We start from the raw sequence: 20579 nt of genomic DNA, 5'->3' as shown, positions 1-20579 counted from the left end.
TCGAAGATTATGAGATTTTACAGAGTCAAATAAGTTATAGTTGAAATCTGCCATAACAACTATGTTGGAAAACTTATCAAAGATGTCCGCATGTATATTTTCAAAGGTATCAGTGGCACCATTAGGAGATATACGACCCTCACAATAAAAGAGAAATCGGTTCCGAATAATTCTACAAAAAGTGATTCACAAGTACCGTATTGCATGCTCCTGAAAACAACTTTATACCGTAATTGCTTAGAAATATAAAGACATACCCCACCTCCTCTGTGGGGAGTACGATCATTCCTTATTAGGTTATAATTCTGAAGATTTAAGGAGCTTGAGAACACAATAGGTTTGAATCAAGTTTCTGAAATCCCTATGACATCGAGACCAGAATCATCGAATGTACTTTTAAATTCTTCTAGTTTAGCGTTGGAGAATGAAGGACAAAGGCTTTGTGCATTGATGTACACAATATTAAGGTTTTTAGAGAACGAACTAGTCAGACTTTGCAAGAGATTGTTTCCAGTAGCTATAGGACCAAGATTAATATTATGAGTCAAAGATGTTAAAACAATATTCATATATTTGGGGGGACGGAAATTTTGCCAAAATACAATTGCAGTTATCCGATATTTTCAGTTATGTGGAGTTTCACTAATGCGGAGTAAATAGTGAGAAATTGACCTAAAAATGTAATGGTGCAGGAACACGATTTCAGTTATCCGATATTTTTCAGTAAACCGACTTACAGTAAAGCGAAGTCGACTGTATCTATCTTAAAACTATCCTTACTGCGCTCCTCCTTGTCTTTCTTCTTTATTTGGACAATGTTTGTCCCTAATTGTTGTTGTTCGTAGGGTTCTCGGAAGGACGTGCGTCCCCTGCTTTCTCCACGCCCCTATTCTGGTTTCCCTGCTTACATATTGGACAATTAGGAACAGTAGTGTCTGCTTTACCGCATCGATAGCAGAACAATATTCAATACTCCGCCGGGCACTCTATAAAGATGTGGTCAGCCTCACGGCAATTTGGCCCGAGACCAAAAAAGACAAATCTCACAACATATGGAATTTCCCTGTTTCCCATTTTGGGCTGGAGGTACTACAGCCTGTTTATTAACAGCTGCGGACAACTGTTTCATACCCATAGTCAGTCCGCTAATCATTTGTCTAATTTCCGACATTTCATTGTGGACCATTTTCCTTATGTTTTACTCAAAGGATGTTTTACGGATGTTGCCTTATCTTGTACCAGTGATCTGCCCGCAGGTGTCACTGGATCTGCTGTTTCGGAGTAGATGAGTTATTGGCACTGATGTTAGTAATTATTGATTGGGAGGGATCAGTAAATAACGGAGCATTCGCACTTTGGTTTGATTCTGCCATGTCGTAATATGCAGTTCTTCTTTGCTTGCTATAAGTGTGATAATAACCTGATGTATTAAAATCAAAGGTTTTGGGTCTGCTTCTTTTCTAAGCCGTACGAGAACGAATGTTGTAGCTCATGGCTTTTCTTACCGAATTCCAGGGTGTTCCCCTTATCCAAAACTTCGTTATTCAAAACGTTATTTCCCAAAATTTTAAGTTTTTTCTCATTCGTATACTACGCTCTCAAACGTACAGTATAATAAGACAACACAGTCACATATAAGTCCCAATTTACATTGGGCGAGTTTACTTGCGGCAATTGTCATTTTGTAGGAGAGAGAGGTGAGGCATATGGTAACCCTTTGCCTCTCAGCACCCTCTCTCACCTACAAACTGACAATTGCCGCAAGTAAACTCGCCTAATGTAAATTGGGACTAACATTCAATAGAAGACACAATTGTTTTATATATAGTTTACACGATATTCTACTAGGGGAGACTGTTTCCTTCAGAAGAAGTGTATGTGTGGTATAAATTTTTCATTTTATTATTAGGTGCGCTCTTACGTGAAGGGTGAAGTTTCCCAAGACAACTTTACTTTCTGAAACTATTCATAACAAATATTTACTTAAATGCCCATTACATTTCTGATAACATTTCATGTATTTGAAAGCTAATGGCTTAACCATTAATTTGAGCTGCATAGACCTTTTATATTTTGAGATGATCATTGCCTGACATATAAACTGAAGATATTTTCGAATAAATTTGTTGTTGGTTTTGATACACAAATATTTAATTTTGACTAACGTAGAACTATTTGCGCACTTCCATTATCCTGCACGGATTAATATGTTGCTACTAAGGCTCTACTTTGTAATTTGAGAAAAGAGTTTTTTAACCTACTTCAACTTGCTATTGCACACCTAAACTTCTTTGTTAGTCGTGAATACAAGTTGTTACAACAAAAATCAAAACGATTGCTGATAATTGATTATGTTTTTTCGACGATTGTAGTTTCTTTTGCTTTGAGAACACTATTATATGATAACTAGCAAAATGCCCGCAACTTCGTATGCGGAAAGGATATATATATATAAAAATAAACAATATTTAATATGGAAATTGAGAACAATGAAAAATTTGTTACTAATAACAACTTTAATTTATTTATTTATTTATTTATTTATTTATTTATTTATACATTGCGATAGAAGCCTATTGGCCAATTGGCATCGCAACACAGCATGAAACTACAAAATTATTTCATATTACAAAATGACTTACAGAAAAGAGATAAGACAAAATAGATATATATTACACAATGTAAGTTAAAATTATTAAAACAAAAATTGCAAAAAAGGCTCCCCAGCCTTATAGAAGAATCAAAACTGAGACTGAGAGAAAAAAAATATATTGCTGGTAATTCAACATGATCGAAAAAGCATGTATTCAGAACAATGTCCTACTCAGTAAAATACCATATATGTATTAAGTAGTAGTATTACTATTAATAGTAAAGGCTTCAAACTTACGCCGAAATTCAAAACATGGGAAAGAGAAGTTACGTAGCTCATTGGGTAGGTGATTCCACAGCCGAGCAGCACGAACAACAAAAGAATTTTCTAACCAAGATGTGGAAAAAATGGGCAGAATTATCTGTATGTTACGAGTATATCTTGAAAACGAAAATCGTTCACGAAGTAACACTGGCAGATCCAAGAATATCGATTTATAAAGAAAAGACACAACACGTTGTTGGATAAAAACTTTAAAAGGCACTCCTAAGAAATTGTGCGCATGAGCAGAAATGTGGTCCCTTCTGCGCAAACTGTAAACAAATCTGACAACCATATTAAAAAGCTTTTCTACTCTCTTCAACTGTACATCAGTTGTACCTGATATAACCTCAATGCCATAAGAAATAACTGACATTAGCAGTGCGTGAGCCAGATTCCTTTTAACAAAGAGGGGCAGGTAGAACTCAGTGCTATATAATTTACGAAGAACATTTATGATCTTAGGAAACAAAGCATCAATATGTGCGGAAAAATCAAGTTTAGAATCGATAATGACACCTAGACACTTCATCTTGTCCACGAAATGTATAGGGGAACCATCAATATGTATATTTACACTACCACCTAGACGACTAGTGGGACCAAATATCATCGACTTAGATTTAGAAACATTAATCACCAAATTGTTGCTATCTAACCAATGTGATATGTCGCATAATGTAGAATTAATATTAGACTGCAATTCGGCAGCAGTTTTACCATTAAAAAATAGATGAATGTCATCAGCATACAAAAACGGAGTACACCCACGTCTGTGTACACTGTTGGCAATATCATTAATGTATAAAATAAACAGAAGGGGACCCAGGATGGAACCCTGGGGTACTCCACTGTATATATTACGAATATTGGAAACACTACCATTGAATGTAATTAATATTTATTTTAATACTACTCGTACCAAATCAGTTTGATTTTCAAAAAAACAAAAAAAAAAAAAAATCTAGCCGTATCTTACACCTACACATCAACAGCGAGACACGTTTTTTGGGACATTCTAATTAAGAGATTTCTGTTCTCAGAAGGTAAAACATTCTTCTAAAAAAGGCCAATACCAAATTTAGTACTCTTCGTACACATAAGTACGAATTTCATTGTGGCGAATTTCAGGATCCCAGCTCCATCCGTTCATCCAAATCCACAATGTACAAAATTTAGTACCAGTTAGTATTTTTCGTACACATATGTATGTAAGTACCAATTTCCAAAACTGCATCCATATCTCAACCCTTCACTTCAATAGTTATCTTAGTTCCAAATTTCAGGATTCCAGCAACATCCGTTCACCTAAATTTAGTACTATTTAGTAATTTTCGTACCCATAAGTACGATTTTCCAAAACTATTTGAATCCTACACGTCGATAGTAATCTTAATTCCAAATTTCAGGATTACAACGCGATCCGTTCACCCAAAAATCCAAATATTTAGGAATTTCCAAATCCACACTCCAACAGTAATCTCAGTTCCATATCTCAGGATTCCTGCTCTATATATTCACTCAGATCCAAATTTAGTACCATTTAGTACTTTTCGTGCCCATAATTACGAATTTTCCAAACTTTCCCAAGTCTACAGTCTAACAGTAATCTTAATTCCAAATATCAGGATTCCAAATCTATCCGTTCTCAAATTTAGTACATGTTAATACCTTTCGTACAGTTACGGATTTCATTCCAGATTTCTAGCTCTACCGGTTCGCCATATACAAATGGAACCAGCTACTCAAATGTTACAATTATTAGTGCTTTTCGCACCCGTCTAGAACGAATTTCCAAAAACCCAGCATTATCGAGCACCTTCGCCCCAAGACTAACCCTCACACAAAATTTCAGGTTTCTGGCTTCAGCCGTTTCGTCTGGGCGTTGATTATTAGTCGGTCAGTCACACAAATTACATAATTTTTAGTACATTTTAGTACTTTTCGCACCCTTCTGGGACGAATTTCCAAAAACACAGCCTTATCGATCACCTTCGCTTCAAGACTCACCACCACCCAAAATGTCAAGATTCCAGCTTTAGCAGTTTCGTCTGGGCGGTACAGATCTGTCAGTCATCATCACTTTACTCTTTTATATATGTATATAGATAGATTACTATTGTTGGTCTTCGAAGAACTGATGGAGCTGAAAATGAGATTCGAAGTTGGAATAAATGGTTCATATAAGAAGGTAATTTTTTAAGGTTATACCCAGGTGTAAGAAAAGTACTAAATTTGGTACAATTTTGTTTTTGCATGAACGATAATATAAGCTTTTTTGAGATGCTTATAACTTCTGAAATTTGGTATGCAGGTCGCTGATGGCTGAAATAGTATGCAAATATCTACTATAAGGCTACAAAAAGTACTAAATGGTACTAACATTGGTCTTGGGTTTCTTTGTTTACAAGAATGTTTTACCTTCTGAGAACTGAAAGCCCTTAGTTAAAATAAAATTTAATATTGATTTAAATTGGTATTAGTGCAATAAAATTTTCAGTGTTTGTCATTTCCATATCAAATAATGTTTATTTGTTTTTTATATCCTTCCCGCATACGAAGTAGCGGGCACTTTGCTAGTAATTTTATAAACGAAAGGAAACGAATTATTCCATTTTACTTCATTACACTTTGATATGGAAATTAGAAAACGTGTGGTCCTGTGGAAAAAAGGCCCATTTGAATACTTTTAGTGTTCTTTTTTGATAGCAATATTACATTTTTCTGTTCTCTGTTCACATTTAACGAAATTTCTATAAATATTCGACTTTTATACTAAATTTCAAAATTCCAACTCTGTTCCTTTATGCAATAGTAAAGTGTACCAAATTTAGTACCATTAGACCATTTTGAACACGTGTAGAACATATATCCGAAACCACCTCCTTATCAAAAACTTTCACACCAACAGTTACAACAATACCAAATTTAAAAAATTCTAACTCTTCACCTATATTTAGTTACTCAATCATCCACTACAACAGTAATGTTAAATCTATATTTTTTATTTATATTTTCGTACTGTTCTAGTACGAATTTCCAATAATCCAACCTTATCGAAATATTTTAGAATTCTAGCTTCACCCGTTTCGTCCGACCAATAATAAACAGGTCGGTCTGCTATAAAAATAGTAATATCTATAGTACATTTCACTCCCTTGTAGTTTGGATTTCTAAAAGCTCAGCCTTATAGACAACCTTCGACCCTAGACTAACCCTCACACAAATTTTCAAGATTCTAGTTTCAGCTGTTTCTTCTGGGCGTTGATTATTAGTCAGTCAGCCATACAAAAAGCAAAATTTTTAGACAATTTTAGTACTTTTCGCATCCTTATACGAATTTCCAAAAAACCAGCCTTATCGAGCACCTTCGCCCCAAGACTAATCCTCACACAAAATTTCAGGTTTCTAGCTTCAGCCGTTTCGTCTGGGCTTTGATTATTAGGCGGTCAGCCACACAAATGAGACCATTTTTTCGCACCCTTGTAGGACGAATTTCCAAAAACTCAGCCTTATTGAGCACCTTCGCCCCAAGACTGACCTTCACACAAAATTTCAGGTTTCTAGCTTCAGACGTTTCGTCTGGGCGTAAATTATTAGGCGGTCAGCCACACAAATGATGCCATTTTTAGTACATTATAGTGCTTTTCGCACCCTTGTAGGACGAATTTCCAAAAACCCAGCCTTATCGAGCACCTTCGCCCCAAGGCTAAGGCTGACTTTATAAATGCAGTATTTACATTGCAAAAAATGACAATATCATAAAAATATGAAGTAAATTTGTGTGGCAACACTGACATTGTCAAAAAAGAGACGTGTCATTTTGCTGCAATCATGAACGCACACATTGCTTTACTTTTTGTAAAATTCCGTTTTTCGAAAATTTATTATAGTGAATAATTAACACAAATCCGCCATTTGTAATGGTTTCCTTATGTATTTTTCCTATTTTCTTTGCAAATGCCAGTTGGCATAACAGTACTAAAGAAATTCAATTGGTGTGCAGTCCACTTGGAAACACTGCACAAATTCAGCAATTGCTGCGCAGTGTGATGTGTCGCGTGATATTTATGAAGTCGCGACGATGTCAATAAAAATACATGCTGCATTTATGAAGTCGCGACGATGTCATTTGACGGATCACACTGCATTTATGAAGTCAGCCTAACCCACACACAAAATTTCAGGTTTCTAGCTTCAGCCGTTTCGTCTGGGCGTTGATTATTAGGTGGTCATCCACACAAATGAGACCCTTTTTAATACATTTTAGTGATTTTCGAACCCTTGTAGGACGAATTTCCAAAAACCCAGCCTTACCAAGAACCTTCGCCCCAAGACTAACCTTCACACAAAATTTCAAGTTTCTAGCTTCAGCCGTTTCGTCTGGGCGTTGATTATTAGGCGGTCAGCCACACAAATGAGACCATTTTTAGTACATTTTAGTGTTTTTCGCACCCTTGTAGGTCGAGTTTAGAAAAATCCAGCACTATCGAGCACCTTCGCCTCAAGACTAACCCTCACACAAAATTTCAGGTTTCTAGCTTCAGCCGTTTCGTCTGGGCGTTGATTATTAAGCGATCAGCCACACAAATAAGACCATTTTTAGTAAATTTTAGTGCTTTTCGCACCCTTGTAGGACGAATTTCGAAGAACCCAGCCTTACCGAGCACCTTCGCCCAAGTCTAACTCTCACACAAAATTTCAGGTTTCTAGCTTCAGCCGTTTCGTCTGGGCATTGATTATTAGGCGGTCATCCACACAAATGAGACCCTCTTTAGTACATTTTAGTGATTTTCGAATTTCCAAAAACCCAGCCTTATCAAGAACCTTCGCCCCAAGACTAACCTTCACACAAAATTTCAAGTTTCTAGCTTCAGCCGTTTCGTCTGGGCGTTGATTAGTAGGCGTTCAGCCACACAAATGAGACCATTTTTAGTACATTTTAGTGCTTTTCGCACCGTGGTAAGACGAATTTCCAAAAACCCAGCCTTACCGAGCACCTTCGCCCAAGACTAACTCTCACACAAAATTTCATGTTTCTAGCTTCAGCCGTTTCGTCTGGGCGTTGATTACTAGGCGTTCATCCACACAAATGAGACCGTTTTTAGTACATTTTAGTGATTTTCGAACCCTTGTAGGACGAATTTCCAAATTTCCAGCCTTATCGAGCACCTTCGCCCAAGACTAACCTTCACACAAAATTTCAGGTTTCTAGTTTCGGCCGTTTCGTCTGGGCGTTGATTATTAAGCGATCAGCCACACAAATAAGACCATTTTTAGTAAATCTTAGTGTTTTTCGACCCTTGTAGGACGAATTTCGAAGAACCCAGCCTTATCGAGCATCTTCGCCCCAAGTCTAACCCTCACACAAAATTTCAGGTTTCTAGCTTCAGCCGTTTCGTCTGGGGGTTGATTATTAGGCCGTCAACCACACAAATGATACCATTTTTAGTACATTTTAGGGCTTTTCGCACCCTTGTAGGACGAATTTCCATAAACCCAGCCTTATCGAGCACCTTCGCCCCAAGACTAACCCTCACACAAACTTTCAGGTTTCTAGCTTCAGCCGTTTCGTCTGGGCTTTGATTATTAGGCGGTCAGTCACACAAAGAGACCATTTTGTAGGACGAATTTCCAAGAACCCAGCCTAATCGAGCACCTTCGCCCCAAGTCTAACCCCCACACAAAATTTCAGGTTTCTAGCCCCAGCCGTTTCGTCTGGGCGTTGATTATTAGGCGGTCGGCCACACAAATGAGACCATTTTTAGTACATTTTAGTGCTTTTCGCACCCTTGTAGCACGAGTTTACAAACATCCAGAACTATCGAGCACCTTCGCCTCAAGACTAACCCTCACACAAAATTTCAGGTTTCTAGCTTCAGCTGTTTCGTCTGGGCGTTGATTATTAGGCGGTCAGCCACACAAATAAGACCATTTTTAGTAAATTTTAGTGCTTTTCGCACCCTTGTAGGACGAATTTCAAGGAACCCAGCTTATCGAGCACCTTCGCCCCAAGTCTAACCCTCACACAAATTTTCAGGTTTCTAGCTTCAGCCGTTTCGTCTGGGCGTTGTTTATTAAGTGGTCAGTCACACAAATGAGACCATTTTTAGTAAATGTTAGTGCTTTTCGCACCCTTGTAGGACGAATTTCCAAAAACCCAGCCTTATCGAGCACCTTCGCCCCAAGACTAACCCTCACACAAAATTTCTGGTTTCTAGCTTCAGTCGTTTCGTCTGGGCGTTGATTATTAGGCGGTCGGCCACACAATTGAGACCATTTTTAGTACATATTAGTGCTTTTCGCACCCTTGTAGGACGAATTTCCAAAAACCCAGCCTTATCGAGCACCTTCGCCCCAAGACTAACCCTCACACAAAATTTCAGTTTTCTAGCTTCGGCCGTTTCGTCTGGTCGTTGATTATTAGGCGGTCAGCCACACAAACGAGACTATTTTTAGTACATTTTAGTGCTTTTCGTACCCTTATAGGACGAATTTCCAAAAACCCCAAGACTAACCCTCACCCAAAATTTGGGGATTCTAGCTTCAGCCGTTTCGTCTGGGCGTTGTAAATCTGTTAGTCACCATTTTACTCTTTTATATATATAGATTATGAAATGCTTAATAACTTATGGCTGTATCATTTAACCCGGGCTTCTTGTTGTTATCACTTGCTGTTTTTTTCTTTATCCAATTAGCGTCAAAGATTTATTTGAAAGTGTCGGCTTCCTCTGTGCGTAGTCATGGGGTTTCAAAGCACTTTTTCCCACCCCAAAGGATGGTTCGCATAAGCTCCGACTTTTTCTAATCACAGTTTAGCAAATTTGTGAATATTTTTTGAGATCTTTCGCTTAGATTTCTTGTTTGCATAATTCATTAACGTGCCTTCATGCACGTTGTTCACCGCCCATGTTTGAAAGGAAATGATAGTTTGCTGCTGATCAGTTTGTGGATGCCCAAATTTGGTTGTTGAAACAAACCAGGGGCTGGATTCTTGTTCTATGAAAATTTGAAATGAAAAATATTGTTGTACTTGGTGCCAAAGCTAATAAATAGAAATATAAAAATAAATTAAATTGAGATTAAGAAACAGTGATTTTTATTATCGGGTGACGTAGGGGATGGAAGATACCAAGCAACGGTCCTGACCGGTTTTAACATGGCAAAGCCCAGGATTTATCTTGGTCCCTCTTTCATCCCAAGTGGACACTGACCTCCCCGTGGTGTCACCTGGGGAACTGCCTTTAACGTTAAAAGGTAGTGAGCTAACATGTGCCGCGCGTTCCCCATAAGAACGTTAAAAACTTTGGTTTGGGCGTCGGATTAGTAACCCTCCCCTAGAAAAAACAGCCTACTATGAAAAAACGAAAGAAAAGAAAAACAAACCCCTCTAAAGTTGACGAACCCCGCAAACGTTTTAAGGATCATGATCTGCGAATCTGCACCTGGTATGTTCGCACTCTTTATAGAGAAGGTGCAGTCTTCGCATTGGCAGACGTACTTGAAAAGTACAAAGCCGATATCACTGCCATACAGGAAATACGATGGATTGGGAAAGGCGTCACAACAACACCTAAAGGTGACGCAGTGTATTATAGCTGTCATGACGTAAAGCATGAGTTTGGTTGCGGATTCGTAGTTAGCCGGAGGCTAAAACATCTGGTATCAAGCTTCACCCCAGTGAATGAAAGACTTGCTGCAATTCGAATAAAAGCTAAATTCTTCAACATCAGCTTTATTTGCGCTCAAGCTCCCACTGAAGAAAAGGACGAACAGACCAAAGATATATTTTACGAGCGCTTAGAAGAAACATATGATCGTTGCCCTGTCCATGACATTAAAATCATTCTAGGCGATTTTAAAGCCAAAATTGGACAGGAGAATATCTTTGGGCCAACAGTCGGGAAATTCAGTCTCCACAGTGAAACATCTGACAATGGTATGAGGTTGATAGACTTTGCAGATGCAAAAAACGTGGTAGTTAGCAGTACCAGATTTAATCATCTCGATATTCATAAGGGCACCAGATCAGAAAACAAGAAATCAAATTGATCATGTTGTGATAGATGGAAGACATTCATCGAGCGTGTTGGATGTACGATCGTTCCGAGGCGCAAACTTTGATTCGGACCACTACCATGTTGCAGCAAAGGTACGCACCCGCTTAAACGTAGGAAACAAAGTACGAACAGACACAACACGAAAGTTAGACATCGGTAAGCTGCAATCACAACAGATAGCCACAGCATATTCCACTCAACTAGCCTAATTGCTTAATAAAAGCACTCCTCATCCCGATAACATATCAACGCAATGGCAAAGCATTGCCCACTCCATGCAAACAGCCGCAAAATCCATACTTGGATACCAGAGACCTCTACCAAGGAATCCATCGTATGATCAGGAGTGTCGTGCTGCCACCGAAGAGAAAAATGCGGCATACTCGTATAGGGCTACTTTACAATCCGTAGCAACGCGTAGCGCACGAGAGAGGTACAGGGAGAAAATGAGAGAGGAGAAACGTCTTTTCCGCAGGAAAAAGAGAGAGATGGAAAAGCGGGAGTGTGAAAAAATCGAGATGTATAGGAGCCAGAATGAAGTCCGAAAATTCTACCAAAGAGTCAAGCATCAAACTGATGGCTTTAATGCCGGCATATCCTCCTGTAGAGACCAGCAAGGTAATTTGGTAACTGATACAGATAGTGTACTCAGGATATGGAAAGAACATTTTTCAAATCTGTTGGTATCCAATAGCAGCGAAGACGACGAAGATACCACAGTCCCAATCCCAGAATGGTATTAAATGTATACCGCCCAGCCAAGATGAGGTAAGGACAGCAATAAATCGGCTAAAGAATAATAAGGCAGCAGGGGCCGATGGCTTACCAGCCGAACTGTTCAACGAGTACCCGACGATTGGAACCTGAGTATCCTGTGCCCCGTCCACAAGAAGGGAGATAAGACTGTATGCTCTAACTATAGGGGCATAAGTCTACTCCCTATTGCCTACAAGATCGTGTCAGGGATATTGTGCGAACGACTAAAGCCTATGGTCAGCGAGATAATTGGACCATACCAATGCGGCTTTAGACCTGGCAAGTCCACCATTGACCAGATATTTACCCTACCCTGCGCAAATCCTGGAGAAGACCCAAGAGATGCATCTTTTTGTCGATTATAAAGCAGCCTTCGACAGCCCGCTGCGTTCAAAGGTATTCCAAACCATGTCTGAATTTGGTATCCCCGCAAAGTTCATCCGGCTTTGTAAAATGACTTTAACTGACACGAGGTCCTCAGTTAAAATAGGAAAGTACCTCTCCGAAGAGTTTGGTATCAAAAGAGGTTTCAGACAAAGAGACAGCCTTTCGTGTGATCTCTTCAACATCCTGCTGGAAAAGGTTATACGAGAGGCAAACGTCAAAAGAAGTGGCACAATCTACACCAATAGTCACATGTTACTTGCTTATGCTGATGATATAGACATCATGGGCCGATCAGTAAAAGAAGTAACTGATACCTTTATAAAGGTCGAAGGAGAATCTGCTAAAGTGGGTCTGGCGGTAAACGGTGAGAAGACCAAGTTGATGGTGTCGACGCGCAATGCGTTCATTGAGCTCGGAACGACTGTGGAAGTTGGTTCCTATAATATTGAGGTAGTAAAAGACTTCATCTACCTCGGTACCTCAACAGAACAAACGACATCAGTTGTGAAATAAAAGAAGAATTGTATTGGCCAACGGATGCTACTTTGGTTTAAGTAAGCAGTTTAAAAACAAAGCCACATCTCGTCAAACAAAAATAACGCTCTACAAAACACTGATACTACCCGTGCTGATGTATGGCTCCGAAGCGCAAGCAGACATGGCAGTGGTTGGTGTGTTTGAGAGAAAAATTCTTCGAAAGATCTACGGACCAATCTGCGTTGACGGTGAATGTCGACGTCGCATGTATCTGCTATACAACGACATCAATATTGTTAAACGTATCGAGATGCAGCGATTGCGTTGGCTAGGCCATATCATAAGAATGAGCGATGATGAACCCGCTAAAAAGGCGTATAAACACGGACCGCTTGGCGGTGCACGCAGAATTGGCAGGCCAAGGAATAGATGGCGCAAACAAGTGGATGTTGAGATGAAAAGGCGCGGTATTCCAGAGTGCGAAGCAACAATTAGAAAGGAATCGAGATCTTTTCTTAGTACCGCCTATGGAACAAATGTTCTGTAATGGGCCAGCTAAGTAATTAACTAAGATTTTTATTACCGGTCGGACGATTTGGCACCAAGGTAATGGAAATTGAGTCTTTCCGACAAATTTATGTGAACTCGAACTTCCTTACATAGCTTTGCAAATCACATATCAGATTATAACTTTATTTGCATTAATCTGTAGATAAAATCAAATATGACAAGAAATGCAACGGCTAAATTGAAGGAATATAGCTTGCCAATGAAACATTTGTTGGAATATATCATTTGAAAAATAAATAAAAATTATGCAGAAAAAAGACAGGCTCAGTCTTATGATCCGAATGGCAAGATAAATTCTTTAAACTTTTTATATTGACCGAGAAACCTTTAACTTTAAAAATGCAGAAAAAAGACAGTCTCATTCCCATTATTATAAGTCTTCTTTTGTTATAGTTTGGATTTACTGAACAGATTTATAGCGTTCCGGTTAACTTAAAGTTAAAACTGATGATTGAATTTCAAGGAGGAGCTTCTTAACATTAACTTTCAATGTAGAAATTATATTTTTAATGCCACCAAATTGGTTTATTTTTCGTTATGAAATCCCTCAGGTAGTAAAAGAACACATATAATAATGGCCCTCAGCTTTTTATGATCCGTAATGGCAAGTTAAATTCTTTAAACCTTTTATATTAGTCGTCAGCGACAAAATGGCCGAGAAACACTTACTTCAAACCACCAAACATTCCAGAGGTTTCAAGGAAAGATAACAGACAAAGGAATTTTAAATAAAGCTGGTGCAGTTACCAAAACGATCTGATACATAACTAGGTTAAATTCCAAAGCTTGAAATTTAGATGGCGCTGTGATAATAATAAGTATTTGTCTGATTGTTGATTTTGCTGTGAAATCAATTGAAACTTTAGAAAACATTCTTCGGTTTCGGAAAAACAAAAATGTTTCTTTTATAGATTTACAGCACCTAAAGTTGATAGTAGGCATATTGTAGTAAAATATTGCCTGGAAAGCGCCACCTTACACGTTCGCATAAATGCTGAGAGTTTAAAAAATAATCGAACATTGGTTGCTTCGTTTTTTATTGGGATAGCTAATACAATTTTTTTTTTCAGAATAGTCTGGCTTAATCCCATTGTTGTTGTTTTATTATTTTAAAACAACTAATTTATTAGTGGAAAAGGTTTGGCATTGTTCGCCAAGGGGTAAGGCAGGGAAGACTAATTTCGATCCATGTTACTCGATCTCATCAGTTCCCCTGTTTCTTGTTTGTGGATATTCTCCACCGAAGTTATTTTTCAATAACTTCTTTAACAAGAAACTTTTTATACCCAAACATTAATCGTCTGCTCGAAGTATAAAGGTGAACAAAGAAACAACTTCAATGAGAAGTTTTTCTTTGGCAACCTAGCACAACTCCGCTAATAAATTAGTTGTTTTAAAATAATAAAACAACAAAAATTAAGCCATTCATTATTTATTTTTTTTCAATGAAATTATGAGTTGCTAGATCGAGTTGCATAGTAGAGTAAAATCATGAGGAATTCGATCTAAGAACGCCTAATTTCATGAAATTTTTAATGAAATTCACTCTAGTGTGGACCGGGACTATGAGGCTATTATTTTACAAGAAGGGGTTTACCCCCCGTTTAAGTAAGAATTAATATATTTCAGTTTAATTTGCATTGTTTGGAAATGCTCGCTTTTCGCTTTACTTTCATTGTGGTTGATTCACTCAATCGTTAGAAAACTGCCTACTCCTTTTTTATAACAACATTGATCTGTCATCTAGGAGTTTTCTAACGAGTGTTGTTTTTGCGCCTACGCGACCTTTCGGCATTATTATTGACACTTCGTCTTCGATCGCCATCCGTAACACAGGTAATCTGTTCGCCTTGCTACTTTTCCCTTTATTTATTTAATTATATTTATTTATTTACTAAATAAAGCTTCTGCTTTTTATTATTTGAAAAATAAAAACGTTCATGTTTTTATTTCTCTTTTTCGAAGTTTTTGGAGTTTTCGTGTTTCTAATTGGTTTTCGTTTATTTATTCTCGCAGCAGCCATCAACATCATAATCATCCTAATCAACTTCATCAACATCATTATCATCCCCAAAACATCAACAAACCAACAGGTGAGTGCAGTGTTTTGTTATTGTGAGCTCGCGTTGTGGAAAAAATAATAACAAAAAATATAATATCCATCGTCCAAAAATTCTTTTCGTTCCCATTGCAACAAAAATACAGAGGGCCGCTTCACAACGCGTCGCGTATTCCTTTTTATCGTTTCTGATTTTATCTGTGTTATAATTGAACAGTGAAAACCAATAAAAAATAAAAATAATTGTTGTTGCAAAAATTTATTGTGAAAAAAGTGCAAAAAAATAGTGTATTTTTCATTAGCGAATGGTGGTGTAATTATTAAAAAAATTTAATTAACAGTTAAAATTTGCTAATTTTATTAATAAAATAATTCATTTATTTATTGAAAATTAATTACATAATTATTTCCATCGGGTTACTACTGTCTTGTTGTTCCTAACAAAAGAAATAAACCACCGAAAAATACACGAAATTATTCCTTCTATTCTCGCATTATTCCCTGTTCAATAATACACAATAATATAAACATACATACGCTAGTGACATACTTACGTCGTCGGTCTATTGCTTGTTATATACACAAATATCACTTACATACATACCATTGCTTAAGGCAGCGACAGCTAGCCTAGTGAAAATATTTTTTTTCGTTTCTCTTTTGTTTGCGTGTACGCTACACACATCGGGTCGGCCGATTGGGGCTGGTTTACACATTGGGTACAAAAGAGAAAATTGTTTGCATATTAAATTGCAGTGTGTGTATATAAAAATAATTACATATTTGGACATTTTCGTTTATCGTGCGCCCTACAGTCCGCAATTACGTTAATATTAATCGGTTTGGAAAAAAATATTATTTTATTGTAATTGGACATAAAAATAGTAATTTTTTGCCGTTTTTAATAATTTTGGGTATCGTAAAAAATATTTCAAGCCCATTTATCTACTATTTTAACATAAATATTATATATTTATATACTACTTTTTGCTTTTTTCGAAATCTTTTTGATTTTTATCGATATTTTATACACTTTTTGAACATTTTTCGAAATTATTAAAGGGAAAAAGTTGGGGTTTCGTTTGTTATCGAACGTTTTCGGCGATTTTTGTTGATTTTTTCTTAATTTTTCGTGAATTTTGCTAATTTTGGTCCATTTTTTGTGAAAAATCTTGGAAATTCTTGTTGGATCTGGAAAAAATTGGATCTTTTCGCAAGAATTTAAATTTTTTTTCCATTATTTGAGTTGGAATTTTTTCGCTTTTATCGTTTTTTGTCGCAATTTCTACTTGAAAAGCTTGGTTTTTGATTTTTTCGTAAATTTTTAATTTTTCGTGTGATTTTAAAGAAAATCTTTGCAAAATGCCTTTCACTCCACTCCTCTCAATGATTTTACCCGAGTTTCGGAAAATTTGGTAAAATTTTGTGCCAAAATTAAAGACGCGAAGGAAGAAGATTTAGATTTCTTTATTTTAGAAGTGAAAAGTACCGAGTTGGTTAAAAACTGGTCCAAGGTGGAAAGTTCGTTTGATAGTTTCCTCGAGTATTTGAAATCGGCTGAGGATACAACTGCGGAAGACATTGGTGTTGTCGATGGTAAATACGCAGTTGTTAATGAACTTTTTATGGAATGTCAGGCTATTATTAATAAATATTTAAATAAATTTCTGTGGTCTCGAAAATCGTCCTTGAGCTCTAATAGCAGTTTAGTGGTTTCGTTAAACCAGGATCCTTCCAATATTTCTAAGGATGAGCAGGGTTTGTCTGCCACTCCAAGGGAAGCCTCGAGAAACGATCCCGGTTAAAATAACACGAATTCGTCTACCCACACTGTTCGAAGTGTGGGTACTCAGGCTTCTAGCTCCCCAATATCAGGTATTGGGAATTCTAGGGATAGCTCGAATTTTGGTATTGACCCGCCAAATTTAGACATTGTTTTCGAATGTGATTTTCTCTCGTTGTTTGTCTGCAATGTCCATTTACGACGTTAGCACGGAAAATTGGGATACGTTCTTAATTAACTGAGCGAATTCAGACGCTCATGTGTCTTCACGACATAAGGGAAATGATCCGGTGAAAAAGTGTAATGTGAAAAAGCTTCACTCGTATATTACTAATACGAATTCTTCTCGTTCTCCAAAGGATTCGCAGAAAAATGATTGCATTCTTTGTCCCCAGCAGTTCCACTTGCTTTTTGAAGGTCCTCGATTCAAAAATATGTCTGTCTCGGCTAGGTTTTCCACTGTGAAACGTCGTAGATTATGTGTGAATTGTTTGCGTAAGGGGCATGAAGTAAAAACATGCAGTAGTCATCGTCGGTGTTCGAAATGTAATCGAAGTCATCACACCTTGCTACATCGTAGCGACTCGTCTCCAAATAGTTCCACCTCCAGTGTTTTCTCGCTCAGGAGGAACAGCCCTACTCCTTCCAACCCTCCACCCGTCGATCCTCCTTGTCCATCCACATCTTCGGCATTTGTAGCTCGTCCTTCCAACCCTCCAACTCTCGATCCTTCTCGCCGATCCACATCCTCGGCATCTGTAGCTCGTCAGGTCTTTCATACCTCACCATACCTTTTCTAACAGAGCGATTGCAGAATAGGTTGAAACTTCCGTTATTTCTGGTGTGATTTGTGCAATTTCGGCAAATTGACGATTTTATTGGAAACTAGAGCTTTGTTATTGTCTTCAATTTCTGGAAACTTACCGTCATTTACAGTTTCCTCTGATTTAAGATCTGAAACGCCAAGTATTCGTCTGGCAGATGCTAATTTGTTCTATTCACGTCCTGTGGATCTGTTGTTGGGTGCAGACTTGTATCCAAAAATTTTGTTACAGGGTTGTCTATAGAATTGAACTATAGGGGACTTTGATTGCCCAAAATTCTGTGTTTGGATGGCTAGTCACTGGACTGATTCCCTCGTCGAGAATTCAAAGTTAATCAAATTGGTTGGGACCATCCCATTTTTGTTCGCTACTCATTCAGAGTAGCGTAAATTCGTAGATGTGTTCATGCATCTATTATCGTATTATCGCTGCCTTAAAATCGGGTTCACACCTTCGGCTAGAGTTTTGTGGCACAGTTTAGCGTCTAAACTTTGAAAATCATTCTTATGGAAATTGGCTTAGAATTTTATTGTTGAGAGCATTCAAACCCCCTTTTTTGGCCTATATTCGTGGCGAGTTTCTTTGGTGGCATGCAATGGCTTAGTCTAGACTAGTCGGATTGGTCTATTCGAGATCTGGCTCCGCTTGGTTCTGAAATTGACATTTTTCGTATTATTCGTGCTATTTTGAAAATGTGCTGGAAAAGTTTTCGTCACTCATGAAAGCACTTCGTGGTATGGCTAACCGGTTGTATTCGTATTCACAACTATGGATTTCCGTCGCTGATAACTCTGGGTTAGTTATTACCGTCCAAAAAATCCATTTAGCATACGAATATAAATGTCTAATGGTTAAAAATAGGTGCCTCAAAATTGTTCGTTAGCTTCTTTGAATCAAATCATTAACAATAATGGTGTCATGAGAATGCATGGTCGTCTAGCGCATTCAACTTATACAACTTTTGTTCCGGCATTAGGAATAGAATAGTTTTTGGCCGCACTTCATCGCTTCATTGCACCTCGTGGTTGTCCCCACTCGATATTTTCGGACAATGTTACGAATTTTGTGGGTGCTTCTCGTGGTGTACGTCAAAATTTTCGGTATATCATTTGGTCTTTACGTGGCATTTATTTCCAGCTGGTGCTCCACATATGGGTGGTCTCTGGAGCTGATGTTAAATTTGTTTATAGGTGCTCATTTATCGCTCATCCTGAACCTGTCGTAATTGACGAACCGTTATCGCTTGTGAATCGGTTTTAGTAATGTTCAAGCTCAAGTACATTTATTTTTGTGAGCCAGAAGTTAGTACGGTAACCGCGTTGTGAAGCGGCTCATTTGTACTATTTGGATACTTCATCTGAATCCGTCACTGCGGGTTCTACAAGAAAATGGAGATCTATCAAATCCGTCACTGCGGATTTTAATAAAAAAAAATTGACATCTGAATCCGTAACTGCGGGTTCTTCGTTAATGGCTTCGAACGCGAATTTCGTACCTTCCAGGTCGGAATCCATAACTGTGGGTTCCACTAGGACGTTGGCGGTTTCGGGCAATTCACACCATGTTCGTATGGTAGAAAGAGAGCGTACGTTCGTCACTGCGGACGATTGGTAAACGCCTCATAGGTTTAGTTGTAGGGTATGTCGGAACCAATTTGAATTTGCTCACAAATGCACTGCACCACCTATTACTATAGCATATATGATTACTTGATATTGTATTTACTTATCGATATGTGTTACAACATTAATAATGTTTCAAAGTCGGCGCCAATGTTTAAGTAAGAATTAATATATTTCAGTTAATTTGCATTGTTTGGAAATGCTCGCTTTACTTTCATTGTGTTTGATTCACTCAATCGTTAGAAAACTGCCTACTCCTTCTTTATAACAACATTGATCTGTCATCTAGGAGCTTTCTAACGAGTGTTGTTTTTGCCCCTACGCGACCTTTCGGCATTATTATTGACACTTCGTTTTCGATCGCCATCCGTAACACAGGTAATCTGGTAATTGGTTGCTTCGTTTTTTATTGGGATAGCTAATGCAATTTTGTTTTTTCAGAATAGTATGGCCTAATCCCATTGTTGTTGTTTTATTATTTTAAAACAACTAATTTATTAGTGGAAAAGGTTTGGCATTGTTCGCCAAGGGGTGAGGCAGGGAAGACTAATTTCGATCCACGTTACTGGATCTCATCAGTTCCCCTGTTTCTTGTTTGTGGATATTCTCCACCGAAGTTATTTTTCAATAACTTCTTTAACAAGAAACTTTTTATACCCAAACATCAATCGTCTGCTCGAAGTATGAAGGGGAACAAAGAAACAACTTCAATGAGAAGTTTTTCTTTGGCAACCTAGCACAACTCCACTAATAAATTAGTTGTTTTAAAATAATAAAACAACAACAATGCGATTAACCCATTCATTATTTTTTTTTCAATGAAATTATGAGTTGCTAGATCGAGTTGCATAGTAGAGTAAAATCATGAGGAATTCGATCTAAGAACGCCTAATTTCATGAAATTTTTAATGAAATTCACTCTAGTGTGGACCGGGACTATGAGGCTATTATTTTACAAGAAGGGGTTTACCCCCCGTTTAAGTAAGAATTAATATATTTCAGTTTAATTTGCATTGTTTGGAAATGCTCGCTTTTCGCTTTACTTTCATTGTGGTTGATTCACTCAATCGTTAGAAAACTGCCTACTCCTTTTTTATAACAACATTGATCTGTCATCTAGGAGTTTT

The 20579-nt window shown here is 37.7% G+C and overlaps 1 protein-coding gene across 1 annotated transcript in view; it reads left to right on the top strand.

The window, feature by feature from the left end:
• Positions 1-20579, top strand: part of mib2 (E3 ubiquitin-protein ligase mind bomb 2) — a 361272-nt gene that overhangs the window by 22321 nt on the left and 318372 nt on the right. The gene's annotated exons all lie outside the window — the stretch shown is intronic.

The sequence above is a fragment of the Musca autumnalis genome, unplaced genomic scaffold, assembly GCF_047663935.1.
Source record: "Musca autumnalis isolate F117 unplaced genomic scaffold, ASM4766393v1 scaffold_2, whole genome shotgun sequence".
Taxonomy (NCBI): Eukaryota; Metazoa; Arthropoda; class Insecta; order Diptera; family Muscidae; genus Musca; species Musca autumnalis.
Note: the sequence above shows the minus strand (reverse complement) of the source record. Positions and strands in the feature narration are given on the sequence as shown.